Genomic DNA, 26,377 nt, shown 5'->3' with positions numbered 1-26,377 from the left:
TAATCAAAGGACAAATTTTCACTATGAATATACACGAAGTTAGGAAAAAGCATCATGATAGGTAAATAGGTGATCTATTTTAAGAGCTGAAACCCAAATTCCTAAAACAAAATCTTTATCCCCAACACCCGTGAATTACAGACATGTAATAATACGTTTTACTCGACATTACTGCACAACCCAAAGAAATATGTCTACTTGGATTTTAAGAAGCGCAGCTGTTCTTAAACTTGGGTTCATTGGAAAGTCCACCAGACCACCAATAAAAGGTAAAAAGAGCTTTCAGTCTAGATACTAAAATACCTAGACAGCCTAGACACTACATTAACTAAGCAGTTTAGACATTGCAATTAACAATACCTACAGTTCAGAAGCCAAATTACCTTTCTCTTAAATAAGTTTTTCTATATTACAGTTTACTGTCCTCTTAAAATTGCGAATATTGTGTATAGCTGTAGCTTCGCTACTTGTGAAGAAACAATTCCTAGTGTTTTTAGATAAAATTACCCATGCTAATGAAATTCAAATTCATATTTTGTTACATATTTTTTGCCCCAGAGATATGACTTAGATTGTTTTTAGGTTGAACAGATATTCAGAATAAAGAAAAGTAGTATATGATCTTTTGAAACAGAGATAAGTCAATGTATGATGAACTAATCTTTCACAAAGTTCATCCAAAATTCTGTCTTTTTTACATATAGATAATTTGATTTCCAGTATGGCTTCGAAAATGATTGATAACCGGTGGATTAGAACCAATTCTCAGCTATAATACCTAAAAAATCGATTTTCACGAAAACCAAAACAGAAATCTTAAAATTAAAACCAGTTTTGTTAGCCCGGGCCTTTGGCTTACTAAGGATTCTTTTGATATTTAATCGACTAATTATTTTTTTATAAAACATATCCATGAAGGTTTTAAGCTCATTAAAATCTTGAAAAGATAGGAAGAAAAGAGGCTTGAGAAGACTTTTAAAAAGATAAAAATACAAGGATGGATATATACTAAAGTATGAAATAAAGCATTATATTTTTTTACTTATGTTAGTTGTCAAGAGCAAGACATAATAAGTAATAATATTCAAAATAATGACATGAACAGACATACAGACTCACAAATTAAGTTGCAGAGGAGCTACGCTTCTTAAAAAGATGTTTTGTTGACCCGCCGACAGCTAAACATTCTTCTTCATTTCCCTACTCTACATTTCTTGACGTTTTAAATCAAATTTGGTATTTTATAATTTCAACGGTTAGCTAGTAAAACCTCATTTTATATACAACTCTCGAGTATTGAGGTAAAGAGAAATAAAAGAATAGGCAAAATAATGAAAATAGATAAAAAAGATTTAAAAAAAAACTGTTTAGAAGTCATGAATATCATTTTAATTTTTTAGAGGTTTAAATTTGGCCTTATATATTTCTGTCAGTTTAACTATAAAAATTGCAGTTTCATTTTTAAGCCTAAAAAGTATAGTATACTATTATGGAGAAAAATATTTAATTTTGTCTCAATTAAGCATTTATAAATGCAGTAAAATTTTAATTATCATTGAAGCAAATAAAATGAAGTTGTATAAATTTTAGCTTCCCTTAACTGTATTTCTGTACAAGGATAATTTTACTTTGTCCTTTATCCCTGATAAAAAGCAAGCCTTCTACTTTACCTCTGCCTGTCTTTGTTTTAAATGGATGATGTTCTTAAAAAATTTCATGGAAAAGAATAATTGTAAATATGCATTTAAAATTGAACTTTGATAGTTTTTTACATTAATTTGTTTCCTCTTTAAAAGAACTTAAATAAAAAAAAACATTATTGTGAAAAAATTAATAATTTGCAACATTTTTGATCACTCCTTTATCCGTGGGTAAATTAGAAGGGTAAAAATTTTCATATTAATCTTTTTAACCTTAAAAAGCCCGCCTTAGCCCTCATTTTTACCATTTATACCCACATCTATCTTTTAACTAGATCAACGCATTTTTCATCATATTTCTAAGCTTTAACAGGTGTAGGTATTCGAAAAAATAACGATAATTTTTTAAATATTTTTTTCCAACAAAAAATCCTCAAACAATAAAGCTGAAGTTTTTCGTGGATTTTTATGATAGAAATTAGAACATTTTCAGTTTAAAATGAATTTTTCAGAAAATATATCCCTATCTATATTTAGTAGGGTGGGGTGAAGTAATTTTAAAGTAATATCTAAAATTATTAGGCATGATAAGATTATTAGTAGGTACCCTGATTTATTATATTAAACTAACTATTATTTTAATATTTTTGGTCTACAGTAATATTATTTTATCAGACAATAATTCTTGAATTAACAAGCACAATTTTGTCCATGAATTAAAGATTATCAAATTACCCTACCTAAAGGATTCTTTAGAGTCAATATATTTTGAAAGCCTGGTATAAGATGCTGATTATTTTGAGAATTGCCTAGGCATTAAATAAAATAAATATTCATCATTAAAATATTAATGTAATTCAAAATTTTAAAATTTATGTATCATTTTAGTATGTACCGAATCAAATGGGTAAATCATGAAAATTTCGTCTTGGGTAGGCAAACAAGGATGGGCGGTTTTTTTATGACTGTTAGAAAATAAATAGAAAATAACACAATTCAGAACAATTTTAAGTAAAGCTGAAAGATAGACAAATTAAGTAAATATCAATAATGTTTAATTCAAACTATGAAGAAAGATGATAGTTAAGATTTCGCCCATCTCACGATTTTATGAAGGGGTTAACCTTAGATCAAGGCCTATACCCCCACCCTCTTCAAATCATGATTGGAGTGGGGGCAATTGGGGCCTATAAATTGCCCTAAATTAAGGGGAGGGGGGTTAAATGTGCCTAGAAATATTGATACAATTTTCTTTGACCATTTAGATTGGCTATGCCTTTGATGGATAGATACATAATCTATACATTTAAGTTTCATCATCTTGGAAAAAAAACCTATTTAATTATAAGATTTTTTATCGTAGTAATCTTATTTGAACTTAATTTTATATGAAAGATATAGATGTAGACTAATCTGGAAAATAGATTAAAATAAAATAATGATTAACGGTTACAGACTTGCATCCATTATCGTATTGCTTCACGGTTATGAATTGATTTTGAAATGGATACCTATGTATGTTTGTATGTAAGGCATTTACCAAGTGGACAAGGACAGTAAGAAGTATTATAAAAACAAGAACGCATATATTTATACTCATAGAACAAGCAAAGATAAAATTATATTAAATTTTAAAACAGCATAGGTGTATATAAAATACCGAGTGTAATTCTTTAATATTTATTAGATTTAATAGCTTTCTCTGTAATGTTCTATAGTTTTCAGAATATATTTCATTATCTTGGTTTTGGTATGTATATTTTACATATATTCAGTTAAATGCGTCCATACAAAACGACAAAATTGTAAAATTTATAGTATTAAAATAATCTGTATTTGTTTAAATACAAATAAGAGAAAGAGTTAATTTGCTATTTTGTAAAAGAAACTTTTTTACTTAATTTTCAAATATTTTAGCTTTATTAATGAAACACCCAACATAAGCAATGTTAGGTATCTTTATCTCAAATCTTAATCAAAATCTGAATTATTTTCTGTATGTGAGTAATTTCATCTTATTAATCATTTATTTATATGCGAAGTATCTATTCAATATACCATTTCTAAACATGATAATGCTTTCTTACAATAAGGTACATCATTCTGAAATGTTGATAAATAGAAGATACAAAATTTTCTCAACTAAATGGAAAAAAATGTGTACTTCTAAACTCATATTAAAAAAGCTTGTGATTTATAACTATGCAACTTCAAACGTTTCATTCTTGTTTACATATTAATAAAATACTATCCATATCAATCATTTTATTTATCATAAATCTTCTAATAAAAATATGTCAAAATATTCTGTATAATGAATATGTATCTAATATTAATATCTGATAGATACTTATTCAATATGATATGTTTAAGGTTTATTAGATAATCGAGTCTGAAAACCCTTTAATCACAAATTTCCACTTCAGCCCACTTAAATTTGAATATCATTTGGGATAAAAGGCTTTTAATTTAAAACCTGTGCCAAGGTTGTGGCTGCCTTGCTGGCTGCCAGCGAGCCTGCCAGGTGTTAATTTGGGTATTCCAACAATAACGCTAAATTACATGTTCATCATTTCAACTACCTCATTGATTAGATGACTTTTACCTGTATCTTAAAAAGTAACAATTATACCCTTATCATTGGTTTCCAACGCCTAATAAGTAGCATAGGGTACTTTTTTACTTTTTAAATATTATTGTAACTTCATCCTCCCAGTACCAATTTAGTGGATGAGTTACACTTTGCGATAAAGCCCCCAGGTCAAAAGTATTTAAACACTTTTAGCTGTTTTGACTCAGCTATTATTCACGTATTAAATAAGATTAAAGTGGAGTGGTGTGTGTGTGTGAGATTATTGAATTAATTTGCCTCAAATTTGACAACTTGGCTTGTACAACAGAAGGACAGGATACATTTACATATTACAAGCTGGCAATATCCCTCCAAAGCGAATGGACCACAAATCCCAGAGTTAAGAAAATAATAATAAATTGTTGTTGTTTAGGTTAGGTAATAAAACCCAAAAATGATAGGGAAGGGGGTAAATTTCAAAAAAAGAGTCCTTTATCTCTTAGTTTAATTTAGGGAACCAATTTCTGTGTCCCTAATCTATAATATATCTCAATTTAATTAACTATTCTTCTTTTTTTATCTTACTTTAGCATGGCCTAGCATAAATTTTAATTAATCTTTTATATTTTGCATATCACTATATCAGCAGCCACTATTATACACATTCATGAATCTCTTTTTACAATACATTTATTTAAAAAATAAGTTGCGTCTCTATATGTGTATCTTTCTCTCACTATACAACAATATTTATGTTAACCAATAAACCCCCCTCCCCGCTCTTTTTTTGCTTTACTCGTATAATCATTAATACATCTATCTTTATTTCTACAAAAAAAAATACACATTTTCATAGCCCTAGACAGATAAGTTACACTTTAAATTCAAAATTTTAATCTTATTTCCTGTGGACCTTTGGAAATATTGATTCTTGTATCGTCCTTGCGACTAAATTAGAATTAAAATTAATGGTTTCTATCATCTGCTACGTGACTTAAAGTGGCAGTAATAGATAGATAAATAGAGTTACAGTATAGAGCTATCTTCTATGTGAATTTAACCAATTAGCTGTAGAATTGTCGGCTCTCTACGAATCATTCTAGTAATACTGATCTAGAATAAATCTATTAGCATGTGGGCTTGTTTTAAAAAATCATGAACAATCTAAACCATGTCTAATGTTGGAGAAAAAAAAGACACTTAAGATATGACGATTAGTTAGCCATGATAAGAAATTTGAGAGACAAAACAAAATATGTTACTTTTATAGCACAAATGGTACGAAATTTCTTTTAATTGAATTATTTAAATTTTTCCAACATAATTTATTTACTTTTCAACATAGCATTTTTTATGAATTTATTACTTTAATTAAAGAGCAAAAAGATTCAAGAAAAAGGTACAAGCAAAATTGATTTTTATACACAAATCTACTTAAACTGCAAATATAGAATTAGGAATTCAGTAATTTTTAGTTTTCTACAAAAAGAAATTTATTTTACCATTCTTTTTTCAAGGTATAATCCTTTATTTTAAAAATGTAGGAAAAGAAAAAATTATGTTCCCACTCCTTAAAAATTATGGTGGGCGTTTTTCATTGCGGAATCTCTAGTACCAGTATGCGCCACGCCCGCAGACAACCCAATCCTTAAAATGTTTTACTTAAAGATTTTTATGAAGAGAATTTGAATACAAAAATTAAGTTTTTAAACTAAAACAGGAAAAAAATACTCTTATAATCACAACTTGAAGATTGGAGCTACATTTTCTTTGGACTAAAATTGCTTTACATGCAACGATACATGCTTTAACCCTTTTTCAGCTATAAAAGTTTAAATTCTTTAAGAATCGAACTATTTTATACATAAACGAATCGAGTAGGTACACTAACTAAGTAATGTAAGAAATGGAATAAGAAGCAGATTTTTGCAAGGGTCATCATTATTTGCAACATTTTTACAAACAATAAAACACATTGCTAAAATAGAAATAAAACATCACTTGAAGAATGGTAGATACTATTACATTTTCCTGTTCCCTTTAAGACAGTAGGGATATTTAATCAAGATTTAAACTATCTTACCTCCAACTATTCCGCCAATCAAAAATTGTTGTCAACATTTTATTAGCAAAAGTGGAAAAGATTGTATTAAAAGTTTTATTTAAATAGCAAGGATCATTAATAGTTAATTTCATTAAAATACCAGCCTTAAAACAATTCTAAGCATTTAAAATGTGAAAGAATGTTTATAAAAACAATGCCTAGCTTAAAAATGCAATTTTCATCAATTATAAAGTGCTTAAAATTCTGTTCTAAAAAGTGGTTTAAAACCAACGGATATTGTTTTAAAGGTTGGTAAAATAGGACATTTCTTTAATCTTTAAAGGAGGATGTTTTTCTTTATTAAGTAATTTTTACTTCAATTGTAAATACCTATTAAAATTGGTTATAATACAAGCTGGTTATATTTAATAGGTAAAAGTAATACCTACTAAATCAAACATTTATTTTTTGTCAAATTGGTCGACTACTAATCAACCCCCCCCCCCCCCCCATCACGAAACCACATTTCTGACTATGAAGTAACAAGTCCTTGATTAAAACCCCATAATGCTGTCACGCGGTGATTTAAAAGGCCTACAACAAAATCCCCTCCCCTCCCCCCCCCAGTGGTTACAAATAAAATCCCCCTTTTCCAATGTTCACACCCAAAAAAAAACCCTGAAAATTAATACAATCTCATCCGCCAAAAATAACACACACTTCCCTTTTGGTTTTTAAAGTCCTAAAAAAACATTCATATAATGTTACAAAAATTCTGTTTTTCTTTGCAAAAGATACAAATAATTCTTGTTGAACAAAAATTATTTGCAATCAAGTTTTTCGCCAGTTAAAAACCTTTCTTGGACTTTTTAAATATTGTTACTTTATTTTCAGACAGAATGCAAAAACACACTCACAGACAAACCAAAAGTGAAAAGGGCGTTTTCTTGGCATTAAAATTGCAGTTTTGGCTGGCCCTAATACACACAATTTAATACAATTTTGGCAGGCCCTAAGCATCTCAATAGTTTTCAAATCATACAATAACTGTAATTTAACAATTTTGGTCAATCAAAAATTTTCCCAAAAAAAATATTGTGCCAAATTGGAGGTTAAAAGATCAATTTTGAGTTTAAGTTTCATGCAGATTTTTTAAAAACCCATATTGTATGATTTTAAGGACAAATAATCATACAAAGAAAGTTGTAATTATAATTGACAAAGGCCTAAGGAACAACCAGAAATTAGTATTTAGTATGTAATGCTATTCTAATAATGAAAGTATAACTAAAGTTTCATGTTGATATAACAAAAAACCTTTTGTTAACAAGGTAGATGGGGGGGGGGGGGGGAATTAAGGCGTGATATAAATTTTGAAAAGGAAATATTTCATTATAATGACGAAAGCTTATAATTATTATTGATTAGATTTTTAATTATAAAATATGCATGAAAAAAAAAACTTTTTGATCTCACGCCTAGAAAAAAAGCTCCTTATAGTACCTATTTTTAACTTGCATTACGTGTTTTATAAACTTGTTTATAAATAAGAATGCATAATACACAAATTGTATTACAGCCTCGCTTTTGAATATAAGAAAAGCAATTTATTTTTTCCTAGTGTTAAGAATCAAAAGTATTTTAATCTAAAATTACAATTTTCTTCCTCAATAATTCAGGAGTTTAGATATAAGTATATTTGCTTGTCTTTTATCTTTATTAAATAATTCTTTGTGGTAATAACCATAACAGAATGTTATTAAGGATAAAAAGAAAGAAATAGAAAAATAAAGATGAATAGTCTTGTACTAAAATTGTTTTAATATTTAATACTTAAATTATTAGCTCTATTGCTCAATATTTACGATTCTAATTTAACTTAATTTCCTTTTGTTACCGTGGGTGTCACATCACTTCCACTTGACGACTGCGTAAAGTATTTCATATTCGTAAACAGATCATACGTAATAACCAATAAATAAGAGAGATGTCTTATGAAGCGGTAGAAAAAGGGATAAGGACAGTTTATGCTGTTGTAATGATATGCAATTTAAATCAGGGATCTAACGGGATAAGACAATGTCCAATAAATTAATGTACATATCCAATGAAAATGCACAAAACTACACCTTATTTAGATTAAAATTAGTGGTTAAAACGATAAAACACTCAATTCAATAAGAAAAAGTTAATATAAAACTTTGGGGACTAGTATATTAAACAGCCTATTGTCCCCTCTCCCTCTCTGAGTTCAAACTATTTGTTACTGTGATAAATCTAGGGATGTGAATGTCCACCGTTACCGTGTGTTAAATATTTTTCTAGTTCAATTAAAATTGTTCTGTCTTAAGAGTCTAATTGGATGTTTTCAAATTTTTTATTTCCTCTACTTTACAGGGAGGTAGAATATGAAAAAATATGAAAGCTTTAAATTCAGGGTTAAATCCATTATTTTAAGAACAATGTTTTATTCTTTTTCTTATTGACAACAAAAATTATAAAGGGGGGGGGGCGAAAGTGACACTTTTTGAAACCAAAACTAAAAGTCAAAGGAACTCAACTAAAAAAAGAGTTACAGGTCTGACATTTTCCATGGCAGTTGCTTTATAGGGGTACAATATGGAACTGTGAAGAAATGGCGGCGCAACCGCCGAAAACCGCCGAGAAAAGGCAACAAAAATTACGGCGGGAAACGGCGGTTTTGGCGGTTGCGCCGCCGTTTCTTCACAGTTCCATATTGTACCCCTATAAAGCAACTGCCATGCAAAATCTCAGACCTGTAACCCTTTTTTTAGTCGAGTTCCTTTGTTGACTCTTAGTTTTGGTTTCAAAAAGTGTCACTTTCGCCCCCCCCCCTTTAAGTTGAAAGTACATAACATTTTGCTGACATTTCCACTTTTTGTATCTTTATTCTAAACTTTTTTTTCACAAATTTACCTATACCTTGATCTTTGTATTTCCTTAATATACAATTAGACTACTTATTAGGTTCAAATTACTCTAATAATAGTATACTTAATTTAAAAGCTATAGTAATTAATCGCTTACATTAAAAAAGCTTTCTTTAAAATAGGGAATAATTCATTTTACCTAAGAACTAAGATTTGAACTAAGAGATAGTTTCATGAAAAGGGCATCTATCATTCTATAATACCTATAATCTTATGATTATGCTTTTATACTTTTATTATACAATTAAGTTTTTTTGTCGAAAACTAAAGATCTCAGAATTCACTGAATTAACTTATTGGAGTATCCATTTTTAAAAGCGAAGCTTTTCTATAATTAGGGTCGGTCCGTCCGTACGTACGTACGTCCGTCCGTCCGTCCGTCCGTCCGTCCGTCCGTCCGAACGTCCGTCCGTACGTACGTCCGAGATAGATAGCTTTTATTCGTTAATTTAGGCATGTTAGAATTGTCCTATCGATTTCAAACTTTGCATGGTGATTCCTGTAGTAGTTAGGTACGATTTAGAAAGCGTAGCAACTCTATAATCATTACCAGTAAGTCCGTACGTCCATTTTAAACATGTCGATTTTTTTACTTTTTCAACAACAAATATTCATGTGATCCAATCATCCGATTAATCTGATTTTTGGTACATTAATTCCTGGGACAATAAAGTATAATGTTATAAGCGAAGCAACTCTATAATCAAGTCCTAAAAATGTAAGTATGTCCATAAACATTATCCTGGATCAAGCAGTTTTTCAACAAATTTACTTACTATTTTGGTTCAACTCTTATACATTTATATTCTGATTATTCAGTTCTGTCACTATACAAACTTTAATGTCCGTTTGTCCTACTGTTTCAGTGCTTCGCTTTTATGGATGTTGTCATCCTTGTTTTAAAATTTCTAAACAAGCTCCATTTATGGTCATGAATGTCCTTGTTATATTTTCAATAAAAAGCTGTGTAGAAAGACATATTTGGATAATAACAAGAGGTGATTTAGCAATTTCTTGTATTTATTCAACGAATGAGGTAAAACACTTGTCTGCTAGTGTGCGTTTTAACAAAGCGGCACGAAAAAAATGTCCTAACTAAAAATAAGGCATGTTTAATGTTTATTGAAAGCTCAAGCTATATCTGAATTTTGAGCTTTCTAGTATGTTACTTAATGTTTTCAACATTTCGTTTTATGGGATATCTAAATAGTTCCTAAGTTGTAAATTAATATTTGCTATTATTTAAATTTATTTTTTTGTCAGAAAACTATTATTTTGTTTATATATCTTCCTTCCAAAATTGATGATTTTTGGACCTCTAAAGTTATCTTATATAAGGGTCAACATGTGATCAAAAATGTAGCATATTAAACTTCTCTTTCGTTTATGAGAGGTCTTTTTAGGGCTGAATGAACTTGGTTGTCCTTTTTGCCCTGCTAAAGGGGTCCTCTATTGGGTTACAAATAAATTTAAAAAGAAAATTCAAAGCAAATAAGCATAAAAGTAGGTGTCTTTTTGTGCCATTGAAAATGTAATACATTAGTTATGATTGATTTGGTTTATTATGTGGCTCAAATAATATTTTACTTTCACAAAAACTGAACAAGAATGATATTATCCAACAAAAGAAATGCGAAAAAGTACCTAATGCTACTATATCAAGCATGTGATAAGTGAACAATGATTGTAAAATTGTCCGACTAATAATAATATTAGTTCTAAAAATGAATCAACAAAAAAACAACATTCTAAATGTCATTTTATCATGTAAAGCAGGGTTTTAAATGTGAATAGGCATGAAAAAAAACAGGCAAATCATGCGACTAGGCATTAATAATCAGGCAGGCTTTGGGCCTTAACTCAGAAAAGTACAAGGACAATTAAGTCGGGAAATAGCGCAGCTGTGAAATAATATTAAAAATACAGAGCTGGATCTTTAAATCATTTTAGTGGTGAGCCAGATCAGGGTGAGCTGCATTTCAGCCAATCACAGCGCGGCATTTCATAAAATACTGTGCTCTCATTGGTGGAAAGTTGGCTCACCCCAATTTGGCTCACCACTAAAATGATTTAAAGATCCAACTCAGGAAATAATATATTCTAACACAAGTTGATATCCCTATTTTAAAGAAACATGATGTATGTATTGTCAAGCTCTTGCTAACAGCTGAACAGATGTTGTTCTCATTTACAGTGAAGCTTCTTATAGGACCAGGGAAGGAGTATTAACAATTCCTTTTATTGTCTTTGATCACGAATTGGCGTCAGTCTTAGATTATGGAGTAGATGCGCCCCTTAATCCGACTCTAGTATGAAGCATTGTAATAAGGCGGAGAATAAAAATTCCATTAGAGGGTTTATTTATGGCTCAATAAGAGATGTTATCAACTAACATCACGCAATCTTTGTCTGCCCAGTGACATGGATCAATAGTGCAATTAATTTATTTCCATTGGATACAAACCGGTTCTAAACTCTGATGAAAAAAAACCTTGTCTTGTATGGTTTTATATAGAAAATCCCTAAAGACGTAAATATGCTTTTTTTTAAGTGCCTAAGTCATTCTTTGCAATTTTCCAACGTAATTTCTAAGATTCTTTTTCTGTGTCCATAATTTTAATCCAGATTTTTTCCATCTATGATTGTCTAATAGAATTGAGATGCTATTTTTGTCTTATTAATCATATTCATATTAGAACATTTTTTTCATTTAATAAGAAAAGTAAAGTCAAATTTTGTCAGTAAATCAGAGAATATGACATTTTCAAAGTCCTTTAATGAAGAAAAAATTAAGCATTATATTTCAACTTACTCAAACGTGGTACCTTAGTTTTGGAATAGATCCACTACTGAATAGCAAAAAAAACAGGGTTTCAGTCCTTTTTTTGATTTAGGCATATCTACATACTTGAGCTGGTTTGCTCAGATTAAATTAAATTGATATTTCAAAGTTTCGGACCTATACATATAACATCCATAAATCAAAGCAGTTGAACGTGTGTCTTTACGATACTTTAGATCTCTAAAACCTTTGCTATATCATAGCTAAAAATGGATAATTTCCACTAGTTTAAAAAAGAATTCATTACCTAAGTTTTTAAGGAAAATAAAAGTATTAATTCTTTATATAACATCATATGGACGAAAAAAAATTAATTTCATGGCGGGTAGAAAATTAATCTTTGATCTAAAAGTTAATAGATTTTTTCACCACAGAGAGAGAAATTATTTACTAAGTATATTTGCGATAACTTTTATTTAATGAAATCTTCCAATTTTTAACATGTACAAAACGGCCTGCTTACTTGCTTCAAGATCCATGTCAGATCTATATAGGAAATAAATGTCTATAAACGAGCTCAAGTTTTCCAAGGAATATATGACTAAAACTCATAGTGCTCCAATAATCCATAATAAACTCTCATTGCCCAGAACGATAAGACTCATTATTTTACTTTATTAAAAATAAATTCCTTTTTTTTATTTCATGTAGCTATTTACCTTATATTGATGTATTTAATTTCTAATCATAAAAGAGAAAATTTAAATTTATAATATAATAAATTTAAGAAAACTCTGTTTTAAAAGAATTCGATTGTGGCGACATTTTGTGTGGTCAAATATTAAACTAAAATTGTAATAAGCATCATTAACCCTTTAGTGATGGTAATGTAAAGAAAAAAATATAATTTAAAAAATCTTTTTAAAATCATTTAAATTATTAAATATTTACTTTCTTTTAGATAGTAATGCCGGGTGAGGAAAATAGATTTATTGAGAAATAGATATGCATATAGAAAACTAGCCAATAGGGAGATAATTATATCGAGCCAACTCTAGTCTTTAATGTGCAAATCATTCACATAATAAGTACACTTATATCATTTTGTATCTGTGTAAAATAACAGTAAACTGTTATGTAGTAGTATAATATGAAGAAAGTCTTATGGAATATCTAGAAAATGTAACGCTTACTACAACTTAGTAAATCCCATAATTAAATAACATGGGCAGGCAGGCCAACAAAAAAACAAGGAAAAAAATAACCGATAAATGAAATAATCGATCTATGGCACAACACGTTTTTGGGCCTTTTTTTCTAGACCTCTTTCAGACCACCTTCTGTCCATAAAATGTCCTAAAAATACTGTGAATTTATCGAACTAGATATATTATTCATAAAATGTTTAGGTAAGATACTTTACTTATCAAAATGTTTTTTTAAATCTAATCAGGTACCTATCTAAAATTTAAATAATAATTTATGAAAAAAGCATTTTGGTTGTTTTAAAGCAACATCTAAGGCCTGACACCTAATTCCTTTTTTTTCTGGCTTAGAAACATTTTAAAATAAGTAATAGGTACCTAACTAATAGGTAAAGAAAAATTTATGAAAATCAAAAATAATTTCTTTTTTAAGCACAACTTTTATATGGTCATTGGTTATGTTATGTCCGTACGTCCGACTGATGGTCCGGCCAACAAGTTTAGATTATTCACATATCATCTTATTTCTGAAGATAGGCCTGGTTTGGTCATATATCTAAAATTAGATGAGATACATATGACTCTTGTAGTCATTGGTTTGCAGTAGTATTACATCACAGTGTCAGGTTATTAAAGGCAGAAATAATGCTGTATTAATAATGTATGTTGGGACTTTGAGAACTGCTACAGATGATTTCTAGATTATCTTTGACTGATTGCCCAAAGCCCTCTTTTCACACACACACACGTCACTCACACACACATACACACCCGCCAGCACACACACATACAAACCAACAAACACAAAATTAATCTAAAATTAGTCTAGGAAGAAAAAATAAGTGTTGGTATGCTTTAATTTTAATTATATTACTCCATATAGGTAGTCTTTTAAATTAGGTATATTTATACTTTTATTTTCACGTAAAAAAATACACTGTAAAATCAAAACAGTTACACCTGTAAAAAAAAAAATATTTTTTATCCAACTAGCAAAAAGAAACTTCATTGATTACAAAGGCATAAAAAAATCCTCCCTGCAAAAATAATCTATGAGTTGCATATATATTTCTTCAGTAGCTATATCCCTTTCAAAGTTCATAAAGGCAACATTTTAGCCCATTTAGATATTCTCTAAATCACAGTAAAGTTACAGTTTGCAAAGTGTAAATTTGCAATGTTACACTAACAAACAAATAGTGAAAGAAACCGCTACTTGTCAAATTAGGGGGGAAGCTTAATTGTCAGAAAAATTGGTTCACCTTGCAGGTTTTCATGGATAAGAGAAAATATTCTTAAAAACATCAAAATGTTAAGACTTTAAGCTAATGGATAGTTTAGTCAGTGCTGACTTATAATTAAGATTGTGTAAGGGGGGGGGGGGGGGGTTTAATGCAACCATCTCGTAATCAGTAAGCAAATGGCACTTAGAATTCGAATTTCGATCTAAACCTTTGCATGAGTAATCCTTGGTAGGTCTTTTTACCCTAAATCGAACAAAAAGTTGGAAAAGTAACGGCTGGCGGCTCAGCCGTTCAGCCGTTTTTTGCCTATTTTAAGGAATCAACTATTTAAAACATATTTTTGGTTTAATTCATGTTAAATGATAGCAATAACCATTTTTGAAACTTCTAGTACCAACAACTACCGTCTAGAACCGTTTGATAGCGTTTTGGAGTGGCAACGAGAAAAGGTGGAGATAGGTTTCGTGAATAATTTGTACTATAGATATCCAAAAAATGGCAAAACTGCTGAGCCGCCAGCCGTTAGCCGTTACTTTTCCAACTTTTTGTTCGATTTAAGGAAAAAAGACCTACCAAGGATTACTCATGCACAATTTCAGATGGAAATTCGAATTCTAAGTGCCATTTGCTCACTGATTACGAGATGGTCGCATTAAACCCCCCCCCCCTTATTTTATAAATGTTCAACATTAAAAAAAAATTTTGGAAACCTTTAACTTCCCATCAAAGCTTTATGGTGTCTTATATCTTAAGAATATTTTATCCTTTCCTAGATAATTACTTGTATTGATTTAAATAGATTTAAGATTAAAAATAATGCCTAATATGTACACGTAGTATTATAAGCTTCTGAAATTTAAATTAGATTTTAGAATCATAAATTATTAGCTAAAATTTAGCAATATTATAAAGTTAATAAGTAAAATACAATGAAGTCCATATATGTCAGAAATACTTATCTAAAACATATAAAAAGAAGACAACAAACTGTAATACACCAATTAGATTATCAAAACAACTATGAGCAATTGAGGGACCCAATTTAGTGATGACTTACATAACTTTAGCAGACGAACGTACCGACTAATCTACTTACAGAATAGCACAACGACCCAAAAAATGCCTTTCTGATCAATAAGGAAATGAAAGAAAAAAGAATAATAGGCGCAATAAAAAAATAATGAGAAATTTAAATTTTGTATTGGACCTATCTATATATATTGATATAATTCAGTTGTAATTCAAATGTTTCGGGGGCAAAGCAAAATTGATCATTTGGTAATAGAGCAATCTAACATTAGAGTATCAATTTTACTATTAGGATACTAACTTAGTTTCATGGTCCCTCTAGTATGTTTGATTTAAAAACAGATATTAAACTGGACCTGTGAAAAAGTTGGAGGCCAAACAGTTCTTATGATAAAATATCCATCATTTGTCTGAGCCAATAATAAATTAGATATTTTTTTTATAAATCTATTATTGATTGAAAACACTACTATCTGACAGTGTTCCCCAAAAAAGGATAGCTTTAAAGGGTATTATCAACTGTATAGCAACGTAAAATCCTGCTCCTACTAATGCTAGTTGATTCAAGATAAGTCATATACATAATCAATACTTTGAATGAAACTATAAATTTAGCTACTTTAAAAAAATGCTGTTTTTTAATACCCCAACATAGTTTGCATGAACACTTTTTGTTAGTTCGTTGGGGGTCAAAGATTGAAGCATCCTCGACTCGACTGGGGAAAAAATTAGAAGTCTGATTTCAGATTTTTATCAGTTTTGCTAGTAGCGCAGCTACTCTATCTATGCCTCAATAAGTACCTTCCTAAATTGTGATTTAAAAGGTTTTTAATTTATACCACTTATTTTTCAAAATATAACATTCTTATAAAATATCTATGCAGCTTTCAGTACATCAAAAAAGTTAACCCTTTTAAAGGGATATACCTAAGTTTAGTTTACGTTAAATACTCTTTAAATGCTATTTCGTTTTGAGTTTGGATTGAAATACGGATTCCAAATACAATTGTTGCCCCACAAGCAAATTCCGTCATCCTTGTTATGTTATCGAAACTAAAAAAAGCGCCACTTAATATTGAAAACTGATATATTTGGCAATTTGGAAGGACATTTAAAATGTGGGCCAAACACCCAATTAACTCAATATTTTATTCAACACTATCAGTAAGAGAAACAGGGGCAGGGCAATGGCCAACATATAAATACTCCTATCCTAATTCAAATGTGTCAAATTGTGACTTTGGTAGCCAATGACTATCAGGGGAAAGGTTTCTGTTTAAAATATATTAACAATTTATATACTTTATTCTGTTAAGTAGACATAAAACTAATGCAAATATTCCTAAAAGACAAAATCTTATACAATATTAATTCATACATCTGCTATAAAGCTAGATTTTAAACAAAAACAGAAGAATTAAAAACTTATTGTTTTTTTATCAAATATTTATTTATCTAAAAGAGCAAGTGTTAAAGTATTTATTTGGATAATTTGTTGATGGGTTAAATGATTTTATAGCTTAAAAAACTAACGGTTTGCTTTAAATATTCTATTGATATAAAACTTCATACTGTTTAATGATTCTATAATCTTTAATTTCCATACATAAAAAATAAAAATAACAGAAACAATTTGAACAAAATATGTTACAAAATTCCAAATACTGAAAACAGCAACATACATTGGGTAAAAACATTTAAATCCATCAAAAAAAATGCACATATCTATAAACACAGGTCTAACTGTTCCCTATTTCATAGTGTATTATAGAGCAGCTGCGCTCCCAGAGAATTATAATTGAATCCAGACGACGTACGTCGTTTTTGATATCATAAGTTGTAAAAGATAAATCATTTTACAAGAAACAGATTTTTAGATTTTTGCAAAAAAAAATAATGTTTTCTTTGTTGAGTAATCTTCTGGGTGTTTCATCGCCTACGCAAAAAGACGTTGTTTAAAGAGTTTCTGCGATTGTGTCAAATTCCTACAATTCGATATTTGCTGTGCTTTAAAGCTGACAATTTGTAGCGCGGCAGTGATGGCTCACCAAATAATCTTTGGGCATTTCTAGTTTAAAATGTGTTCAAATTAAATAAAAAAGTTTTTGGTAGCATATTTACTCTACTCATTGCAACTACACTTTCGGTTAGTTTGTCCGTAATGCTTTTTAAAACAAATGATATGTAAATCGAAGAAACTTTTTCAATATAACGTTTCCAATTGTCTAATATGTCAGTAGTACTTTTGGAAATAATAGTTATTTTAATTAAAAGTTGAAACGTAATTTATACTTCTCTATTAATGTTCTATAACAGTCAATAAAACTATCATTAAAAGGTTGAAATAAAAGAAGTAAGAAATATGATATTTCATCAATATTTCACAAGGAAATGTTTTATGGTAAAAAAGCACAGGTCGAGTGCCATAAAAGATTTATAAGTAAAAAAGGGATAGTTATGTCCATAACAGCTCAAAGGCGACAATCTTAAAAACACAATGAATAACAGTAAACTGTTATTTGGTAATAATGTATAAAATCTTGTAAGATATTCCATAAATGTTAATTTTGAATTGTTATTAGTCAAGAAATATCAATGCTTTTTGAAAATGCAATAGATTGTCTGCACCAAAATTAATAGGTTGGTTTTATGTAAAAATAGTGAGAGAAAAAAATTGAGGATTTCTTTAATGTTAGAAGATATTTTAATGGAAAAGCAGTTCCATTCCTTTAAATATTAAAATTTGCACCTTTGCTAAAAAAAAGCAATATAACACATTTTATTGCAATTTGAAATTCTAAACTTGATATATTATATTGTGTTCGGTTTTTAAAGTACATAATAAAAGGTAAAGGAGCATATAATTCTTACTATTCCACCAATGAAAATGAAGTCTCTTTTAGATATAACATTTTCTTGGTTAAATAACGATAATATCATATAATTCAGAAAACTCAATATTGAATTTCAAATGTGGATGAAAATAAATTTAAAACTGACCCCTTTTGTTTAAATCGCAAGCAATTAGGGTAAGACGAGACATTTTGGCTTCAATTATGGATTATTTATTATCTCCAATTGTCAGGGACCGAGGGGACACTTCACTGAAAATTATACTTGTACCCAAGTTTTTAAATCATGATCTCTTATTTTTTGGCTCAAAAACTTTGGAGACTTTAAGGAAAATCGAAATACAATCCAGAAATGTTCAAACTTTTCCACAGATTGGTTTATTTGGTCAGCAATCAATCGTCCATTGTCTTATCCCTTAAGATCCCAGACTATTACACAATTCACTTTAAATCTTCATAAATTAAACAATAATTGATAGTTTGGCCCCAATTTCATTTCAAAAGTGAATTATACTTCCGTTGGAATTTTAATTTTTACATAACTTAAAAGGTGTAACTTCAAAAACATTTTGATTGATCTTAAATGTATCCTATAAAATACCGTTGTAAAAAAAATCCGAAAAATTCTTGTCCAAAAGGGTAGGTAATGCAATTTTGGGGAAAGTTTTGTAGAAGTCTTTAAACATTTTAAATGACCCCTATCTACCTCTTCTTATGAAAAGCTCGTAGTGGTCCCTAGTATTTTTAAGATACCATATATTAAAATAAAACCCTAATATATAATTTAAATACCTAACAAAAAAAACGAAATTAATTTTTAAATATTAAATTTTCTATATAAATAAATATATTTTGATTTAAAGTTAAATAAATAAAATATACTTGATATCAATTGAAATCAGATATTAAGCTGGAATACAATAGATTTTACGACAATAAGAGTGCTAAACATGGGTTAAAAATATCCATGTAAAGACATCCAGGGAAGGTTATTTACTCTGAAGAAAATATTTTGCCCCCAAAAAGCAATACATTTTGTTTTATTAAAAGAGATAAAATGAAAGTGAATCAGGGACTAAAAAATTTGAATTTCACAACTCTAAGAAACTCTGTTATTTTAATATTAAGTAGAATTGTAACTTGATATAAAATCACAAGGACAAAATTAAATAAAACTGTTTATTTTTATCAATATTTTAAATACGGTGTTCACGCAAAACGCGCGATTGGTTAATTTTATGTTATGAACTATCAAGTTTATATATATGTGATTGCCCTTTAGAAATTCTAAATAGTTTTTTAGAAATTAAATCTAAAAAATTTGCTAATCTTGATTTTTGCAAACGCGTGACTCCGCAAAAACACTGAAAATAATGGCGCGCAAAATTTGACTCAACCCCCACTTTAGGGAAAGTTGTAAATATCATATTATACAAATTTAAGTTATATAACTTAAATTGCATTTATAAATAAAATATAGATTAATTAAGACTTTTCATATTTTTAAAATAGCAATCTAGGTATATATTATTCTTAAATGTATAACAAAAATAATTTTGAATGTTATCTCCATCTCCTTGTGTTTTACAAGAAACTTTGAAATTTAAAAAAAATCACATTTTATAGTCGGAAATTAATGATTTTGGTATTTAAAATTCCGAAAATATTAGCATCAGTAACAGTTATGTAAGTACAGAATCCCCCTAACTGTGAGGATGTTATTCTTACAATTTTTGTGAGAAAAAAAATTATCTATGAAAAATTCCTTAAATATTATCAATGTAATGCTCGTTTTTAACAGCGCAGCTACTATTTAAAGGTTGTTAAACGTCCGTCTGTCTGCCTTTTAAACGGATAGATCGTTAATACATTCAGGTAAACATTAGACCTATTTATATGAAATATACCTTTCTTGTAAAAAAAATATTAAAAATATAATCTCATGACCCTTTATCCCTGATGGCATAAGTGAGAGTTAAAAATGTGTGAAACTGTAATCCTCAATGTAAGGGAAGCAGTAATCCTCGATGTAAAGGGTTGACAACAGATGTAAAAATATGGATGAAACATTTAATATAAATAAAACTAAGGATAGTTCCATAAAAATGATTGATTGCAATATTTTTTTCTTAAACTCGATAGAATCATAACTTTCTACCAATGAGGTTTCAAAACCTAAAAACCATAAAATCGAGATATTTATGTTTATTAAGTATTTAATCAAAATATGTAAGAGTTGAAATACTTAACAAAATATTTTATCCATTATAAATAATCTCCTATCTGCTGGCCAAAAAGTTGGTGTGTGAGCAGGATTAGTGTTAAGTAGTTAATAAATGTGTACCCACATTAAAAAGATTTACTCTAAGAACCTTCCTGGATTTATTATAATTTATATTTTTATAATGTTCGTGTGATGATAGGTAGCTTGTGGATATTTCATTTCTTTCATATTCGAATAAAATAATTCGTAAGGTACGTTGACTAAATAATTTTTAATATTTAAGGTATTTTTGTTTAAAGGGAATATCTTCCAAAAAGGTGATTTTAAGGGTACGGCTAATAATAAAATCGAATAAGTAGAACTAATAAAAGATGTATCTTTACACTCGTTTGTTAATCAAAATTATAAATAGGTAAATTTCGAATAAAAGTCTAATTTTTTTAGACTACATGATAAAAATTGGTAATTCTTTGCATGAAAATACAATTCTATGACTTTAAATTAATGAAATACCCCTTTATTTTAAGTTTTCCAAAACATACCTAGCCTTCTAAATACTTTAATAACTCTTTCCTTTTAGTTTTAAACATTATAAGGATTTGTCTACGAGACATTTTTGACAGGGATCTAGAGGGATAAGACAATGGTCGATTAATTGATGTACATCCCCATTGACGTTATACAAAACAACCCCTGATGAAGATCATAATTTGTGGTTGAAACGTTTGGTCCCCAAACTCAGTGAATTCAATAAGTTCCCAAAGTTGTTAAGCCAACAATTAAGAAAACGTTATCATAAAACTTTGGGACTATTGTAATAAACAGCTTAATGCCACCTACCTCACTGAATTTTTTAAAGGTGAGAAAAAGGTAAGTTGGGCTTAAATTACTCTACATCCCCTTTCCCCCCCCCCTCTCCCCCCACAAACTATGAGCTACTAAAATCAGAATTTTAAAATAAAAATAATTAAAAAATTGTCATCTATTGTCTTATCCCTGCTTCCTAAGTTTCATCCCCATTATAAGGATTTGTTGTAAAGTTTAACATAAAGACATAAATTGCTATTTAAAATGAAATTTAGATTCTCATTTATGAATAAAGTTTAGAACTTTGAAGTTAAAATAATATATGCTTGGTTGTACCAGGAATCTTTATTTCAGCATGTAATATAAATAAAACCAAACTTTGTATCATTAACAAGTTGTTTTAAAAGATAAACTGCCTGAAATCTACGTGGTAATTTTTCCACCAACCACTACTACTGGAAACCTTTATCTCCCATAAAACTAATTTTTCCTAATATTTATCCCATATAATTTTAATTTACGTACATAGTCAAAATTAATGACACATTTAATTTATTTTAAATCAAGATAAACCCCCTAAAGCTGCGAGGAAGCTTATAAGCAATTTTGTACGCCTTTAACTTACATGGGGGGTAGTTCAATGAATTGAATTTCAAATTTGTCATTTACCTTATTTTAAGAGCCTTGAAATAACTCTAAATCTAAAAGCAATAATTACATGAAAATGGTTTAATAGAAAGTGACAATTTATTTGCAAAATGTAGAGGCCGGGTAGGTTTAATTATTATGGAGATGAAAATCAACCTTTTAGATCAGTAAGGGGGTAGTTCCACGAATATAATTTGTTAAAAGATCAAATGTGTACAACTTTAATCTAATAAAGGTAAATTGTTACTTCAATGAAGTTGATAGGTAATCAAAGCATTTTTTTAATAATTTCCAATGAAATAAAATCATAACGTTTTCGTTGGAACTACTCCATTGGGTGAATCGTCTGAATATAAGTTATTTAAGAAGGCTGGAATACTTTTTTAATATTAATAAAATCAATTACGTAAAAAAATAACATCCTAAATCCTAGAATAGTAGTTATTATGAAATAAACAACTATTAATCGTTTAGTAAAAACTTTTTTAAAAAATTTCGGTGATAGGTTGCGTGAATAATATCCAATTTACGATAATTTAACAGATTTTTTAGTATTATTTCCAACGTCATATAACAAGCGTAATAAGCTTATTCCATTTAAAAACTGTAATTTTTAATTTAATACTTGGAACTTTCATTTTCGAATATTTTTTAAATTATAGGTTTACCTCTTTTTTATAAAAAAAATACCTAATATAATATTTTATCGAAATATATGACAATTGTTTTCATTATAAAAGCATAAAAGCTGATATGATAAAATCAATTTTAATATAAAAAGGATTAAAAGAAAAATACCGACTCTCTTTTCTACTTCATAAAAAAACACTTGTTAAAAGTGTATTTTTTCCATCAATGCATATTATTAACCTTTTTTCTGATGTTGATTTTTCACTATTTTAAAAGTCACTTATTTTTTACAATTTCTTCTTATTTATCGTTTCTTTATTCACTAATATTTATTTTAATTTCTCACAAATACAATGTTTATTAATTAATCACACATGTACTTGAACAATAATGTACACTCTCTACCGTACAGGGCCCAAGGTGTACTTAAATCGACTGAAATGTCCGCACGATCATAAAATCCGTCCGTTTCTCTCTCTTTTCTCCTTTTCCTCGTGTGTACCATAAGAGAGAGAGAGAGAGAGAGAGAGAGAGAGAGAGAGAGAGAGAGAGAAAGAAAGAAAAATAGACCGAGAGAGAGAGAGAGAGAAAGAAAGAAAGAAGAAAAGGCCTACTTGTTATTTTTGGGGATTCAAAGAGGGGGGCAGGTAAAGATCTCATTTGCGTAGAACCTCTACGAAAGCTGCCTTCTATATTCTGAGAGAAACCTTCCCCATTCTGAGAGAAAGATTCTAGCGCCCGCGTAGAACCAACACCGGTTTGTTATGTAACTGTTTTCAACCGGTTTACGCGGTGCGTTCCACCCGTCGTCCCCACACACACACACACATGCACACGGAAGAAAGAGAGAGAGAAGTACGGAAGCACACCCACACATCACATACGGGTGTCGTGTTTTCACGGATTTCTCTCTATGTGTAGAATACATATATTCGCACTCACACACACACAAGTGCGTTGCGCTTTCAGCGCATGAGGCCGGCATTTTGTGCTCTGAATTCCCGTTAATTTCAATCTTTCTCCTCCACATTACAAAACGGGGAAGGGTATTTAATTTTATGTTGTTGCTAACTTTTGCGAAACAAGGCAAGCTAAGCAAACGGACGGAATTTTGTTATTGTGCAAAAAAGACATGACGTGGCTACGACTTGGCTAAGCCCTTTTTTCTTGTTTTGAAATCCTTATACTAAAGTAACAGGATGTTTGTCTGTCTGTGTGTCTGTCTGTGTGTACCGAAGGATCTCGCTAACCGATAAACCGATCGGGTTCTCCTTAACAGGGTAGATTCTCATATTTCCTGGGAAGGTTTTTAACTATTTTGGGGGAGGGTACTACCACCCTCCCAAAAGAAATGACAAAAAAATTGAAAATTTTCTTAAAATCTGGGAGATTTCAACGTCAAATAAGGTGGTATCGTACATAAAAAATTAACTTTAACAAACAAAAACATTAAAGTGCCACTAGAGGCCTCTAGGGGCGTAGCCGCTAGTTAATAATATACTACAAATGTACTTTGATACAAATTTTTACTGCACGTATACTTCAATGGTTTAAGTATTTTCGAATACAATTTAAATTATTTTTTTTAGTAGCGAAGCTACTCTATAATTTGAAATGTCCGTATGTCCGTATGTCTTAGTTTGAGGGAAACGTGATTTTCTCGGCTCCTATAAAAGATATTTTTTGAAATTTTTTGACAACATTCCCATTGTAAAGGAGCACAATTAACTGTAATACATCAATGGCGATAGGACCCCTTTTTAGCAGGTTTTAGGCTATTTTTTGTATTTTTCACATTTTTCTCAATATCTTTGGTGTTAATGGTCCGATTTCCAAAATTTTTTCAGTTATAGTATCAAAATTAAATTTCTTGTCGTTTCAAGAAAACAACTATGACGGTCAGACTGCCTTTAATCAGGTTTTAGGCTATTTTTGTATTTTTCACATTTTTCTCCATAACTTTGGTGTTTATGGTCCGATTTTTAAAATTTTTGTAGTTAAAGATATCAAATTAAATTTCCCATTGTTTTGAGCATCCTATATTTAATTTACTTTGACCATCAGTCTGTTAGTCATAGTACTGAAATATAAATATTAAGAAATTAAAAGCAAATGTTGAAAAGGTTTTGTGATTTTTTCCTAATATACATGTTTTTGACTTAACTAATCTTTAAATTCTTATAAATATTTTTTGTGCTTCGCTACTTATGGATGTTGTCATCCTTGTTAAATTAAAGATATTTGTTATTAGGATATTTAAAGATTCAAAGTAATAGGTTTTATGTTTTCTTCTTGGCTATGTATTTTAATTTTATTAACCCAAGAATAGTTATTTCTTTCATTGTATTATAAACCGCTTTCCGCGGATATAGAATGTACAATTATAAGATTAAAACTAGGTTTTTTTAGCCCCGAGGTGCCGAAGGGCTTATGATTATACATTTATATATTCGTAGAAAGCTGGATATAATACGATGCTAGACATAGTTTTTTCGTATAGATGAGAACCGGTTCCTATCCACCGGATTCGAATGAATACGAGAAAAATATTTCTATTTCAATTTTTCTACCAGCCAATGCAATGCAATGTTAAGAAAATCTATCCCAAAATTACTGAAACACAGTATGTTTAATACCGACATACTTGCATACATTTTGAAGACTTTAATATAGAGATGCTTTGTTTAAAACATTATGCATACTGGTACTAGGAATCTATATTCCTATAATCAAATCGGACGACTTTTAAATTAACATGGAATCATCCTTGAGCTTACACGAAGAAGGCTAACTTTTAAATCCACTATGAAGAAAGCCATCGTTAAATGTCTTGATTTGAAGAAAGTTACCCCCAAATAGGAATTTCTGTCTAATTCGAATAAATATAATAACGAATATTCGTTTACATATTAAATTTTTGAAGGATGATATACTCCAACCTCAAATGGTGTAGGTTAAAAGGGGGTTCCCTCGAGGTTATAACGATGCTGTACGTATTGGTGCAAAAAATGGGGACAATTTTTAAATTGATTTGACGGGGCTGTTTAATTACGTCACAAGTGAGGGGAAAGAAAAGGGAAGGAGGAAAGAAACCCCCTAGAAAAAAGATGGGGGTATGACGTCACACGCCAAAACAATTTGAAATTTGTCCCCATTTTTTGCACCAATACGTACAGCATCGGTTATAACCTCCTTCAAGTGAGCCAGAATTTCTGACCGCTAATGTAGGGATAGAATTTCTAAGATTGTCTACTAGTCCAACTATTAAGAGATGGAAAGTAAAATTACGTGAATAAAGCACCCAAATATAAAATGAGCGTATGGGACAGATATATTGGGTTCTATACTTGTAAAAAATATATAGGCTACATAAACTTATAATTGACTTTGTAGATATAAAAAGCCAAAATTTTTGGATTTTTCAGCAAATTAGCATGTTCAAAGTTGTTCAGCAAATTGTAATAACTAGTTCATAAGTGCGCAAAAGGGGAGTGTCAACACCTCTTTTAAAACTTAAATAGGGAATGCCTTCCCTCCTCCATTCAAGTAATACACCCCCCTGGCAAAACCACATGCACGCCATTTGATATAACATGAAAGATAGAGGCAAGTACCCTAATATAAAAGAGATAGAATTTGTGCCTGTCTATCTCTACCTAAAGACCTTTATGGGGAAGCTTGGTAGGTATTCTGATCTGATTTATATATTTTTTATGGGTGGTTTAGTCAACCATTCTAAAAGAAATAAC

At 29.6% G+C, this 26,377-nt stretch overlaps 1 protein-coding gene across 1 annotated transcript in view; it reads right to left on the bottom strand.

The window, feature by feature from the left end:
* The window catches only part of LOC145314408 (tenascin-N-like), a 54,468-nt gene extending 31,008 nt beyond the window's left edge, over window positions 1-23,460 (bottom strand). Inside the window, exon 1 of the mRNA XM_080154303.1 lies at window positions 22,869-23,460. The gene's annotated coding sequence lies outside the window, so the exon portion shown is untranslated. The remainder of the gene's footprint in view (window positions 1-22,868) is intronic.
* Between the last annotated feature and the right edge of the window lie 2,917 nt (window positions 23,461-26,377).

This window comes from Acartia tonsa, chromosome 1 (assembly GCF_053477335.1).
Source record: "Acartia tonsa isolate MP-2025a chromosome 1, ASM5347733v1, whole genome shotgun sequence".
In the NCBI taxonomy this organism is placed as follows: Eukaryota; Metazoa; Arthropoda; class Copepoda; order Calanoida; family Acartiidae; genus Acartia; species Acartia tonsa.
This window is presented reverse-complemented; position numbering and strand designations above follow the sequence as displayed.